Source organism: Vombatus ursinus, unplaced genomic scaffold (genome assembly GCF_900497805.2).
Source record: "Vombatus ursinus unplaced genomic scaffold, bare-nosed wombat genome assembly UNPS02014784.1, whole genome shotgun sequence".
NCBI lineage: Eukaryota > Metazoa > Chordata > Mammalia > Diprotodontia > Vombatidae > Vombatus > Vombatus ursinus.
The window spans coordinates 16,609,994-16,623,945 of record NW_020954562.1 but is presented as its reverse complement, the minus strand read 5'-3'; positions in this window follow the sequence as shown (position 1 = coordinate 16,623,945).

The following is a 13,952-nucleotide window of genomic DNA, read 5'->3' as shown; positions in this document are numbered from 1 at the left end:
GTATGGTTATAAAATGGCCCCAGTCAGAAAGGAAAAATCTATCTCAACAATGAGTGCTAAGAGAGGGTAATCTTTCGTGTGTGGCTCCCAGAGCTATCCCATATCCTCATTCCACAAAGGAAGGGCCACCGGGAAAAGTAAGGACAAAGTCGACCACAGATGTTTCTGAGAAATATTAAATCCACCAAATGTATTCTTTACAGAATTATAATGCATTTCCTCCTCAATCTCTGCATCTTTTAATCTCTTTTAAGTTTTTTTCGAGGTTCTGCTCATATGTCACTTCCTACATGAGTGAGACTTTTCCTTATTTCTGCTCCCCCTCACACACACAAGAAAACTTCTGTACCAGCCTTAGCAAAGACCCTAAGAGTTGTATTTGTTCCTAGCTTGGGAAGAAAGGAACCTAATCAGATACCAGGAATAGAGGGCAGAGTTTCTCTCAGTTCAGCTGGAGTTTGGAATATATCACCAGTGAAAGAGAAGAAAAGAGAGAAGTGGCAGAGAGCCCACCTCCCCCCACCCCAGGCACAATGGAGCAGCAGCAAAACCATGGCAGCCAGTGGCAGTGACATACACAGTTCTTATCTTTAGACCCAAGCCTCCATGGTGCCTGAGAAATGTATCCTCTAAACTGCACAAGTTGAGAAGCAGCTGATTGACGGTTTTTGTTTTTGTTTTGGAATCTCAATGGCTAACTATAGAAGCTAGAGTGTTGTCAGAGAAAAAAGCAGGAGGAACTCATCCCGTATACTTTTTCCTTTGCTTTACTGCAGCACTCATTTCTGATTGTTGAAGGTACAACCATCCTTCAGTATCCCAGGATTATAATCTCAGCATTATCTTTTACTTCTCACTCACCTTTACCCCTAATATGTAATCTTTGGCCTAATTTTTGCCATTTCAACATCTGCAATATTTCTTGTACTCTATTCATTCTCTCTACTCATGTAAATAACACTTTAGTTCATGTCCTCATGTCTCCTTGCTTAGATTGTTGCAATTTGTTTGTCCTACCTTAAAATTTCTTTCCACTCCAGTACAGCTAGTCCAAACATTCTGGAAAACAATTTGGAACTATGCACGAAGAAGACTATAAAACTGTGCATACCCTTTGATCTAGCCATACTACTACTATCTCTATATACCAAAGGGATTTTTAGAAAGGGGAAAGGAACTATTTGTACAAAAATATTTATAGCAGCTTTTTTTGTGGTGGCAAAGAATTGGAAATTGAGGAGATGCCCATCAATTAAGGACTGACTGAACAAGTTATGGCATATTATTGTGATGAAATACTATTGTGTTATAAGAAAGGATGAGCAGGGTGCTTTCAGAAAAACCAGGAAATACATGAACTGATGCAAGAAGTGAGTGAGAAGAACCAGAAGAACATTGAACACAGTAAAAGTACAATGATCAACCGTGAATGACTTAGCTATTCTCAGCAATACGATGATCTAAGACATTTCCTAAGGACTTCTCATGAAAAATGCTGTCCCCTTCCAGAGAGAGAACTGATGGAATCTGAATGTATATTGAACATATATATTTGTTTATTTTCTTTATTTTTCTTATTTTTTGGTCTGTGTTTTCTTTTACAACATGACTAATATGGAAATATGTTTTGCATGATTGTATATATATATATATATTATCAAATTGCTTACCTTCTCAATGAAGTGTGAGGAAAGAGAGAGAATGAGAGAATTTAGAACTCAACATTTGAAAAAGTGAATGTTAAAGATTTTTTACATGTAATTGGAAAAAATAAAATATTTTTAAAAGAAGGTGTAAGGATGATAAATGACCAAATCCTCATCATCCGTAGCCAACGCTGGTCAAAGCAATTGTCATCTTGTTGTCCAGAACCAAAAAATTATTAAAGAAGAGTTAGTCAGTGTCTATTAGTAATTTCCACTGAACAGCAACAATAATTGGGACAACCTGGACACACCGTGATTAGCATCCCAGTAACATGATACATCCTATTAAATAATACATCAATCTAAATAAAAGGGGAATTTTCTCCCAAGGTCAAAAGCTCTCTTTTTTTCTTCAATTCTTATTCTTTTGTTGTTTACCTTTACTATCTCTGTTTGTAGACTGTCAAGTATTCCCTAGGATCTTCCTAGATCCATTCTCTTTATCCTCTAAATACCTTGGTATAGGAAAGGTCAAAATAACTACATTATTCAGGTCTAGCATTGGGCCTCTGGGATAGATGAAGTTCAGTAGATCCAGCTTAGTTCCTGATGTCATTTAAAATCAGTCTGTTGTGACAGTTTAGATGAGGACTAGGAAGGATGCATGTTATAAAACCAGGTGATTCAGGATATAAAGAGCAGCATGGAAGTAGATGAGAATCAGAGCAAGTCAATAAAGTCTTCCTAAGAGAAATGAATAGGCAAGTATAAACAAGCCTGACCAAGTGGAATGTGAACAGTGGAAGCTGGTGTTTTAGTGAATAAAATCAAATCATGCTACCCATCTCCCCAATACCAATCCCTCAAAAGGCTGAATCAAAAATCTGTCTTTTAATAGTGATATTATTCCAGTGATGCTGCATGGTGGTGAATCCTAGAATCCCATGGCCTCTAAAGAATTAAAGATGCGGGCCACCTAAAAGGCAATGGAGAGGTTTATAGTGGAGGTGAATAGATTGCAACCCATACCAAGTGAATTATATAAGCAGTATAAAGGTTATCATTGTAGGGGTATATGACCAGAAATGATGATGGCCTAGATGTAAGAGTAAGAGGTAACTCACAGATAGTCTGGTACTTCTTTTGTGTCTATGTAGTGTCGAGAGATCCAGAAGAAGATCCCCAGCTTGTTGGATTAACTGGAGGAAACAAAAGGGCGGCATAAGGTAGATAGCTGTGAATGGATTATCACTGGTGCCATTGAAGGCACTACCTGCATCACTGAATTAACAAAATCTACATTATCAGCATAGCATAGTGAAGAAGTCCCAGGAAGACCTGGGCTCAAATCTAGCCTCAGATATTTAATAGCTGTGTGACCCTAGCTAAGTCACTTAGCCTCTCTGTGCCTCAGTTTCCTCATCCATAAAGTGAGGAGGTTGGACTCAACATCTAGATCTATGGGATCTATGATCCCATGATTCAAATAGTAGCACTGGTAAAACCTATTTTTTGCACCTGCTTGCTTCTGAACTATCCATATAAAATGATGGCTAACTATCAGAGACAGATACAACCTTCCCTTACACACCTTCTAAGTGATTTTAAGAATCAGTTGAGTGATGACTTGATATTTAGATGAGCTTTTGTAGGGAAAAAAAGTGGTTTGTCATAACAGCAAATCATTTTCCTCACAGTGGATCATAACATTGTCTATCTCTTAGGGAACTCAGAAGCCACTCTTAACCATGCCCATGTCTCATCTTTATATGTGAATCAAGAATCCTACAAGAAGAACTAGACCATAAAAGTGGCATTCCCAACTCCAGAGGGACCTGAATGCTCCTTTCCCCACTCACTTTCAGGTGGGCAGAGTAGCTGTCATTGCTAAGTAATATCTGTCCATATGGCATGATGCTCATGCCATCCTAAAAAGATTTCTACACCCTTGCATCAACATAGCATAGTAGATACAGAATTAGATCTGGAATGAAGAAGACCTGACTCGAAATCCTGCCTCTATCATTTATTGGTAAAGTCTCAGTTTTCTCATCTGTAAAATGTATGTAATGACTCCATCACCAGGCTCAAGATGGCTAAAATAGTACTGGATACAGAGTGCTTTGACGCCTTAAAGCATTGCTGTTATTATTATTACACCATTAAGAAGAGTTCTCATTACCCTAACATTAAATTACCATGGAGGAGTGATTTTTGACTGTACATGAGAGGTTTAAATATATATACATATATATATATATATGTATATATATGTATATATATTTATATATATAATATATATAATGACTCAGCCTTCCAGTTGTTGAAACTACCGTCTGATTTTAGGTTTAGCTTCTTTTGAGGCAACGTGACTTCCTACTTCTGAGATAGATGAATCTGTTTCCTAGGAGACTGAAAGGGTTAATATACATGCCCACACATTGTCAATCATGCTCATTTAGTTATGATGTAACTGAGAGCCCAAACACTATGCATACCTGAAAGGAGAGATGTGTGTATGATTTAGGAGTAGCAGGCTAGAAATCTGTTTCATCTGTGCTTACATTTCAGAATAACCAACCTTCACCTTGGCTTTTAGATTAGCATGAGGATCTGTTGCAGTAATCTGTGACCAGGCCCCCACTACTTGTAAAATCCCTGCCAAGATCCCTCACTGAACTCTTTTGATACCATGCTGTTTTTCCGGTGACCTGTGTTGATTCTATTTAAAGTCTGAAGCATCAGATAACCAATACAAATTTCAATTAACCACCAGGCATGTGAGCTCAAAGAGAAAGGGAAATTGGTGTACTCTCTGTGAGCTGGAAGTAGCTCAGTGAACGTTTACAGAATGATTGTTTAAGAAGAAACTAACTGTTTAGGAAGAATGACCAGAAGGCTACTTAGCCAAGGCTTGCCATTGGGGCTAATCCGATACCCCTACAGTGTAATTCATTCACAAAGGTACTTAATACATACCTAGACCTGCCCAGGTGTTGACTTACTGCTGCTTCTCATGCTAGTGAATTTTAAAAGGTGTGGATTCCCTGGGCAGTTCATTTCAGCTAGACCTCTCTAATGGGAATTCACACAGCTTAATCTTTATCAGCTTCACTAAAAGCCCCAAAACTGAGCAGACCTGCAGGGAGGGATCAGCCTCTACCATGCCCACCCACTGATCTTGAATGCCCCCCCATCCCAGTCATGAATCAGTGGTGATTCAAGTTTTACGCAAAAAGCTTTTACAAGATGACCCAATGACAAAAAAGGAGAAACTGGTTTCAATATGGTACATATGGCTAGCTGTTGACTTATTTTCTAGTAACTCAGGAATTTGTGGTCTTTCTCAAGTCACCGTCCTGATTATCCGGTTCTTAAAAATGCATTAAGGCTGGGAACATCTGAGAAAAATGTCTTGATCAAAATTCTTTAAGTGAAAATTAAGAACACAGGATCACAAAGACCATCCTTGGAATATTCACTAGCTTTATAAGAACAGTCAAATTAAATTGAGGGCTGAGAGCCTTCAGTTCAGAACATGTAGCAATTACATTATATCCACGATGAAAGGTGGATTTTTATATCTTATTATGTAATTTGGGGCTATTACTTATGCAGAAGACAGTAGATCCTGAATTCTTGCTAATTTTACTTGTAGAGCAATCACATTCTCAGGCCTAGAGCTTTGTTTTCTTTCTTGACTTTCTGTTTCTCAGGAACAAACTTTGTCTACCTCTTGCTCTCTCCCTCTTTTTTCAGGAATAAGGTCACTAGATGGCCCTTGTCCAAGCCCCTGTCTCCACTCTGGTACAGCATAAGGAGAGAACAATCTCCTACTCAGGTTGGGAGCAGGTTTATTGGCACCTGTGCTTGGCCAACTTCTGTTTCAAATGATAGGTAGTGTGAGACACAGTGCTTCCCTTTGTTATATAGAACACAAACCCTGTTAGTTAACAGCAAAATTTGTTGTCAAATGTATCCATCCCATCAGGTTGCCCCCAAAAAAATTGGGGAAGAGCCCATCTCTTCTCATTGGCTTAGGGATTGTTGTATGCTCTTGACATTGGTCTAATATGGACTCATCCCAGAAACACTCTGCTTAGGTGCTGCTGAAAGACTGACCAATAAGCATTGGAATAAGTGACCAGGACAATCTGATTTTGCCTTAATGGAATATTTTTATTCCAATGGGGGTGGGGAAAGCAACATTGGGGCAGCATCCTTCAAGCTGCCCTACCCATTTGACATCAACAGAGCCTGCAGCACACTGAGAGTACAGGAAATGAATTCTTGAGACAAACTATACTGAAAGAGGCTCCCACTCAATGACTAACAAAAGTGGACCACAGGGCTGCTGACTCCTGCTTAATTCCAGGCTATCTTTCAGTAAGCCTCTGTGGACTTGGAAGCTTCTCTCCTCACCTTTCTAGACTTATTATACGTTATTCCTTTTCAGGAACTACCGGCGTCCATCCTCACAGTCTTCCTGACTGCTCTTCATAAATGGTGCTCCATTTCCTCTCTTTCCATCTTTGTATTAACTGTCTTCCTGCTGCCTTGGTTGTCCTCCCTCCTCACCTTCATTCCAAAATTCCCTAGCTTCCTTCAAGACTCAACTCAAACACTACACCCTCCATACAGTCTTTTCTAACCTTCCTAGCAATCACCTTTTACATAAGTATGTGTGTGTTAGTGTGTGTGTGTATGTATGCATACATGCATATACTTGTATGTATTTATACATATATTTGCCCATATATGTGTGTTCATAGAGATATGTTATCTACATATAGATAAATAAATACACATATAGTTATATGTATGTATATATAGGTAAATATGTATGTTTTGTATATGTATAAATGTATGTGTGTGTGTATGTATATGTGTGTATGTATATATGTATATATACACATGTAGTTACCTATATGATACCTTACTGAACCTTCTTTGAAAACAGTCTTTATGGTATCATAGAACAGGTACTGACCTGGGTTTCCCCTCCTTCTCTGTTATTTCCTAGTTGTGTAGTCAAACATGTATATAGTTATATGTATTTATCTATCTACCTATCTACCTATCTATCTATCTATCTATCTATCTATCTATATATATATACGTATTCCTATGTACACATGTGTATACATACATGAATACATATGCATTTATATTATAGAGTTGTGTGATATATATAACCTATATACTATATATGTCAATAGATGATTTATCTGTACACATACATATGTACATGCACATAAACACATACATACATACACTTCTCCCCTCAAGAGTTTGTTGGTCAAATGAAATCTTTTCCAGCATCTAGTAATTTGAACTCAAGTGCTGGTCCCTTAGTCCATAAAGTTAATAAATCAATAAGAAGTTATTAAGCACCTACCATATGTCAGGTGCTACAAACAGAAAGACAAAAATAAAATAATCCCTGCCTCCAGGAGCTGTTGAGAAATAATATGTGGTGCAGTGGATAGAGTGCTGGGCCTGGAGTCAGAAAGACTCTTATTCCTGAGTTCTAATCTGTTCTCAGACACTTACTAGCTGGGTAACCCTGGGCAAGTCATTTAATCCTATTTGCTTCAGTTTCTTCGTCTGTAAAATGAGCTGAAGAAGGAATTGGAGAAGTAAACCACTTTGGTATCTTTGCCAAGAAAACCTCAAATAGGGTCACAAAGAGTCAGACATGACTAAAAATGACTGAACAACAAATGCATATATAAAAACACATTATATACACATATACACACAAATAAAAAGTAAGGTAATGGGAGAAGGAGAAGAGGGATTAGGGTTATTTTATTGCCAATAGGTCCATAAATATAAAAACTGGAAAACTCAAAAAAATGCTTTTTCTCATGTTTGGGTTTTATGTTAGCTTACTAAAATAATTCACAATAATGGCTTTCTGATTTTAAATTTAATTCATTATTTTACACAATTATAAAAGCTTATAGTATTAATTTTCAAACATCGGGGGGGGGGAATGTGATACCCATCCACCACAAGTGTATTTCACAAAACAAATATATTCCTGAAGTAGTTGTTTGGTAGGTCAGAACCTATTTCCCAACATGCTTTCAAAGCTTCTGGCTTCTCAGAAAGAACAGATTGATTGGAACTGAAAGGGGAAAGAGCAGCGTACGATATACATTAAAAGGACAACAGTCAATGAAGGAGTGGGGAAGCAGGATTATTGGAATACATAATAGTAAGTGAAGTAATGGGAAAGTTTCCCATTTACAGGAAAATTCAGCCCAGGAAGACTGAAAATAGCATGAGTCCAATTTGGTCCCAATTTTCCACTCATGTAACTAATGAATTTCTATGGAATCACAAGATGTTTGAACTGAAGGGGACCTTAAAAGTAGTCTAGTTTGGTGCAGTGAATAGAGCTCTGGCCTTGGAGTTAGAAGGACCTGAGTTCAAATCCAGCCTCAGATGCTTAACACTTACTAGCTATGTGACCCTGGGCAAGTCACTTAACCCCAACCACCTCAAAAAAAAAAAAAGTAGTCTATTTCAATCCCCTTACTGATAGGTAAGGAAATTGATATGTAGCATGGTAAATTGGCTGGACCACACTACTGTCAAGTATCCGAGGAGGAAGGGGGAACCCAGCTCAATACTGGTTCTATGACACCATGAAGTCTGTCTCCAGAGAAAGTTCAGTAAGAAAGGCGTGTGTGTGTGTGTGTGTGTGTGTGTGTGTGTGTGTGTGTGTGTGTGGTAAGTTCTCTAATTTTAATTATAATTTAATGTGGAATTCTTCAGAAAAACATCTTTTGGCAGAAATGTATTGAAAATGAACTGCTTTTTCTAAAACACATGCTTTAGAGGAAAGTGATTAGATACCAAAGACAAGAATCCAGTGACAGTTCTATGACCTTAGGTTGGTCATTTTATCCTTCTAGGACTCAGTTTCCCCATCTGTAAAATGAGGGGTTTGGACTAGATTATTTCTAAGGACACTTCCAGCTTTAATATTCTGTAATACTTTCTGTAAAATGTTTACAGACTGTCCCTGATTGCCAACTCACTTAGTGCATTAACCAACAATGGTTATACTGAGATTGTTCTGCTGTTCAGCTCTATGAGTATCAGCAAAACATACAAAACATTTCTTTATAACTGAGGAAACAAAAACCATGACTCATCTGTTCCAGAGGACAACCGCAAGGAGAAGAATGACTGACATTTACAAGGCCAATGCTGCAAGGGGCAGCCAGGAACAGAACACCAGAAGCCCTAAAGTCAGGTTGTGAGGTTGAATGGAGTGGCCAGAGATGAGGTAAGGAAGTACAAACGAGGTACCGTGGAAACTGTTCGAGTATGCACAAGGCTGGAGAGGATGCGAGGAGGAGGAAAAGCAAGTTGTTATATAACGCCACTTGCCTCTTCATGGTTCCCTTAAGTCCTTCCTCCCACCTTTAAAATTGGTGCCTTTTATTTTAATATCAAATTCATTTACAGACATCCCTCTCCCCCATCCAGCAAGCCTTCCCTTGTAAAATTTGTTTTAAAGGTTCGATAAATTTTTTTAAATTTTTTACCTTTTATTTTTCAGTTGTCCAAAAGCAATCCATCTTACTTTCCTCATCTTTTGCAACACTGGGCCAGATACACATACTAGCAGATGACTTTTCTCAGGTGTTCCGTCAGAGGCATATTGAAATGTGAGCAATAGACTTCTTTATCCATTTGGTCTTTCTTGTGTAGATGGACAGGGAAAACTGCTTTTGAGCAATCACTGATTTCTAAGAGTATCTGCAATGTCTCGAGGCTTGATAAAATCAACACAATGTCAATGGAAAATAAGAACCTCAGAATGAATTCACCATCCAGAGAGGATACCTCCTTGACTTGGACTCTGTTGTATCTTCTCCATAACAAGGATTAACACTAAGATGTGTGTGTTGGAGCCAGCTCTCACTGGCTAGCGAGAGCCCACTGCTCAATTTTTTGGGTGAGCATTTGCACCTCAGAAATCAGCAATTGCTACAACTCAGATCTTAGTTTATTGTTTTGTCGATTGTCTGGATTTTAATGTATCAAGAATGCAGATTAAGCTTAGAAATATGTGTGAATACACTTCCACGCTCCCCGCCCCCAGAAAGCCCAGTTATTAAATATTTACCAGCACTCCTGTTTCACTGTATAAATAGTAGAAGGCTTGGAGAATAAAGTTATCACCCTACTGGAGGCCTGGTGACTAGAGGCTAACAATAATGACAACAAAATAATAAAAATAATAATGCATTTATATAATGCTTTTAATTTTTTAGAGCAAATGTTTTATATCAATTGTCTACTTTCAGTTTCACAACAACCCAGAGAATCGTTTCAACCAGGTGGTTTTTTTTTTATCAAAGGATTAGTGATCTCTGGTAATCTCTGTTGTTATATCTTCTAAGGAATCTTGAATGACATCAACTTATGAATGGAAGACCTCAGGTTTTTTGCTTTTGTTTTTGTTTTTGTTTGGTTTTTGTTTTTGTTTTTTGATAATCAACAACAACAAGCACCTGAGGATCTTATAGTCTTTACATCTTTCAGTCAATTGTGAGATGATAGATATAAGCCATCATGGAATCAAATTCCTTTGAAAACCTGCCTGTTCCCTGCCAAAGCTCTCATAAAAGATTTCCTGTATAAAGGACCCACAAAGATTTTTTAAAGAGAGTAGTCACTTAAGAGACTGAGAACATCAACAAAGACAGACCTCTCAATAAGGTCCGTGTGTGTGTGTGTGTGTGTGTGTGTGTGTGTGTGTTTTCCAGTCTTTGCACCTTCTCCTCCTTCAGATTCTTTGTCAATTGACCCCTCAATACCTTCAGGATTGCACTGCCTGTAGCACACATTTCTCTCCATATATACCTAATACAAACAGACTACTTTTCCTATCTTCCCACTTTCTATAACAGCTAAGGCCCATCTTTTCTTATAAAAAATTTAAATATGTTTTTATTTATTTCTTCAATTATTTCTCAAGTGCATGCAAATAAAATTTAACAATCTTTTTTTTTAAATTTTGAGTTCCAAATTCTCTCCCTCCTTCCCATCCCTTGAGAAGGCAAGCAATATAGTATTGATTATATATGTTAAGACATGCAAAACGTATTTCCATATTAGCCATGCTTTAAAAAATATGTACCAAAAAACAAGAAAAATAAATTAATTTTTAGAAATATGCCTCAATCTGTATTCAGATTTCATCAGTTCTCTCTCTGGAGGTGGATTTTTCATCATAATTGTCTTGCATTGTTGTCTTGATCAGAGTAGCTAAGTCTTTCACAGTTATCATCCCTACAATATGGGTGTTACTATGTACAGTGTTCTCCAGGTTCTGCTCACTTTACTTTGCATCAGTTCATATAAGTCTTCTCATGTTCTTCTGAAACCATCTTACTCATCATTTCTTATAGCACAATAATATTCCATCACAATCATATACCACAACTTGTTCAGCCATTCCCCAATTGATGGACATCCCCTCAATTTTCAATTCTTTGCCACCACAAAAAGAGCTGCTACAGATATGCTTGTACATGTGGATCCCTTTCCATTTTCTTTTATCTCTTTGGGATATAGACTCAGTAGTGGTATTGCTAGGTCAAAGGAGGCCCATCTTTTAAATACAAACATTTGACCTGTGTTGTTGAGTATCAGCAAGACATGGAACACCATTGACTCTAAAAAATTTTAAATGAGCATCTCACGGACTGATTGAAAGGGGCAGGCTGCAACAAAAAGCTCTGAACTACAGGAGTGAAAAAATGTCATCAAGGTAGAAAAAAAAGATGAGCTGGACATGTGGCAAGAGAGGGTAATGGCAGGTATATTCCATTGGTATCTTCATGATATCAAGACAAAGGGAAGGACCATTTCTATCATGTTGGGTGGATTCCCTGTGGCAAGTTTTTGGGAGGATATGAATGTGACTATCACAGGATTGTGACATTTAAAAGGCTCAAGAGACATAATTTCTGGGTAATCATTTTATTAATAATGCCAGAATTTTTAATAAAAGGTCAGTGGCACTCTCAAATGCCAAAGACCCCTCATGGCAGTGGGCTTACAGTTTATATGCCCTTGGAAAAGCAGGTGTTCCTGAGGGTGGCAATCAATGCTGATTGGTTAATAATTAATGAAAGAATAAATAACATAATGGGAGGTGGGCTGTATTACAATGAAGGTCTTGGGGTACATAAGTTGGATCACCCAAGTCTTGTTCAAAGAGATTTATCAATTTCCATATTACCAGTCTGACAAAAGGAAGAATCCATATTTTTGCAGACCTGTCTGAGTAAACGCAATAAGCAGGAATCCATCCATAAGCCTAAATTTAGAATTTATTTTACTGTTTTTGATTGGATCTTTAGTCTGGTTAAGTTTTGTCTTTGTTTTTTGGGTTTTTTTGTTTGTTTGTTTTTGGGCAATTGGGATTAAGTGACTTGCCCAGGGTCACACAGCTAGTAAGTGTCAAGTGTTTGGTCTGAGGCCGGATTTGAACTCAGGTCCTTCTGACTTCAGGTCCCGTGCTCTATCCACTGCGCCACCTAACTGCCCCTCTGGTTAAGTTTTTGAGAGAGATTTTCCACTCTGGTTGATTCTTGGATGAGGAAGTTAAAAAGGGGGAAAACCTTAATCCTGATTCAATAATTAACTATTAGTATAAGAGAGAAATAATCATGTGTCTCAGGATGGGCAGGCAGGTTGACACTTCCATCATTGGAGGAAACTCCAGAATCAAATAAGCTTGAACAGACTTCATGTGACAGTTGAGGATAGAAGAGCTTGGCCCGCTAGGGTCCATGAGGTCACGAAGAGATGAGCATGACTGAATGACTGAACAGTAACAACCAGAATCACTGGGAATCACAGCTGTACTTGTATACATCTTTTGTTTCTATATTAGTTACATTTCCTACTGTAACTAATCCCCTACCGGAGAGCCAACCCTCATAGGCTTTTTTGAAATGAGAGAGAAAAAAAAGTTGCACAAAATGAAACATTATTTCAAAAAAAAAAAGTTTGACATATACAGGGTTTCCCCCTCTGTGGTCCCCCAACCTGCGCAAAGAAGTAGGAGAAGGAGTTTTTTCTCATCTCTTCTTTAGGGACCAAGCTTGACCATCATTTTGCAGTAATCAGTTTTGCTTGTTTTTGTTGTTCTTTCCATTTATATTGTTGTAGGCATTGTACATTTTGTTTTCCTGACTCTCTTTACTTTACTTTACACCATCTTCAGAACAATCAACATCTCAATTGTGTCAGAGCACATACAGCATTCCATTCTTATAGCATCATCACCACCACTTCCCTACCCCCCGTAAACACATGAAGGCAAGGAAGTGTGCGTGTTTATGTTTGTACATCTGTCTATGTTTGTGTTTGTGTGTCTGTCTGTATTTGTATGTGTGTGTGTGTCTGTCTGTTGTGAGGTTGTTTTTTTTTTCCTCATTACTTCTCCAAGAGCAAGAATGTTCATTGTAATTATTCTAGTTATCATGACTATTGTTTTCCTGAATCTGCTCATTTCATTTTTGAAGCAGTTCATGAGGCTTCTGCTGTCTCTTAATAGAGCCGGTCCTCTCTTATCTGACTCTTAAATCAGCCAGCTACCAGGAAACAGAAATTGAATTCAATTAAAAAATGAGCAGAAAGTAGTTTTGTTCTGGTAAGGCCTGCTATTTTATGCAAATTTGTATATTTAATATTTAATAATCTAGTTCAATTTACTTTCTAAGAAATTTATCTTGATAAAAATTGGGGGTTTTCCCCTCATAATTTGCATTCAAGGGATCCTAGTGGAACAATCATAAGCGTTCACATCCTAGAATTGCTCTGTGGTTTATCAGTGGTAGGGAAGGGCAGGAATGTTTGAGTCTTTTCCTTACTGCAGGACAATTCTGGGCAAAACTATCTTCTGGAGATCCCTGCAGCATGTGACTGGGATCACTCGAGACACCTAAGAAGAACTCAAAGGAAAACAAGCACCGGCACTATGCCTTGTACTCCCTGGAGTACCTCACAAGAACAACAATTTTTCCTCTCAACGTCATTGCTGCAAATAAGAAAAATAGGACCCTAGGTTTACAGATTTGGAGTTAAAAGGAAACTCAGAGGCCAACTAGTCCAAATTCCTCATTTTGCTAATGGCAAAACCAAGACTCGATGGGCTAGGGTCCCACAAGTTGTAAGGATCCAAGTTTGAACCTAGGTCCTTTGATTCCAGAGTCAATGTTCTTTCCACTAATTAGCATCTGAGTCACAAAATGGTACAAAAGGAAG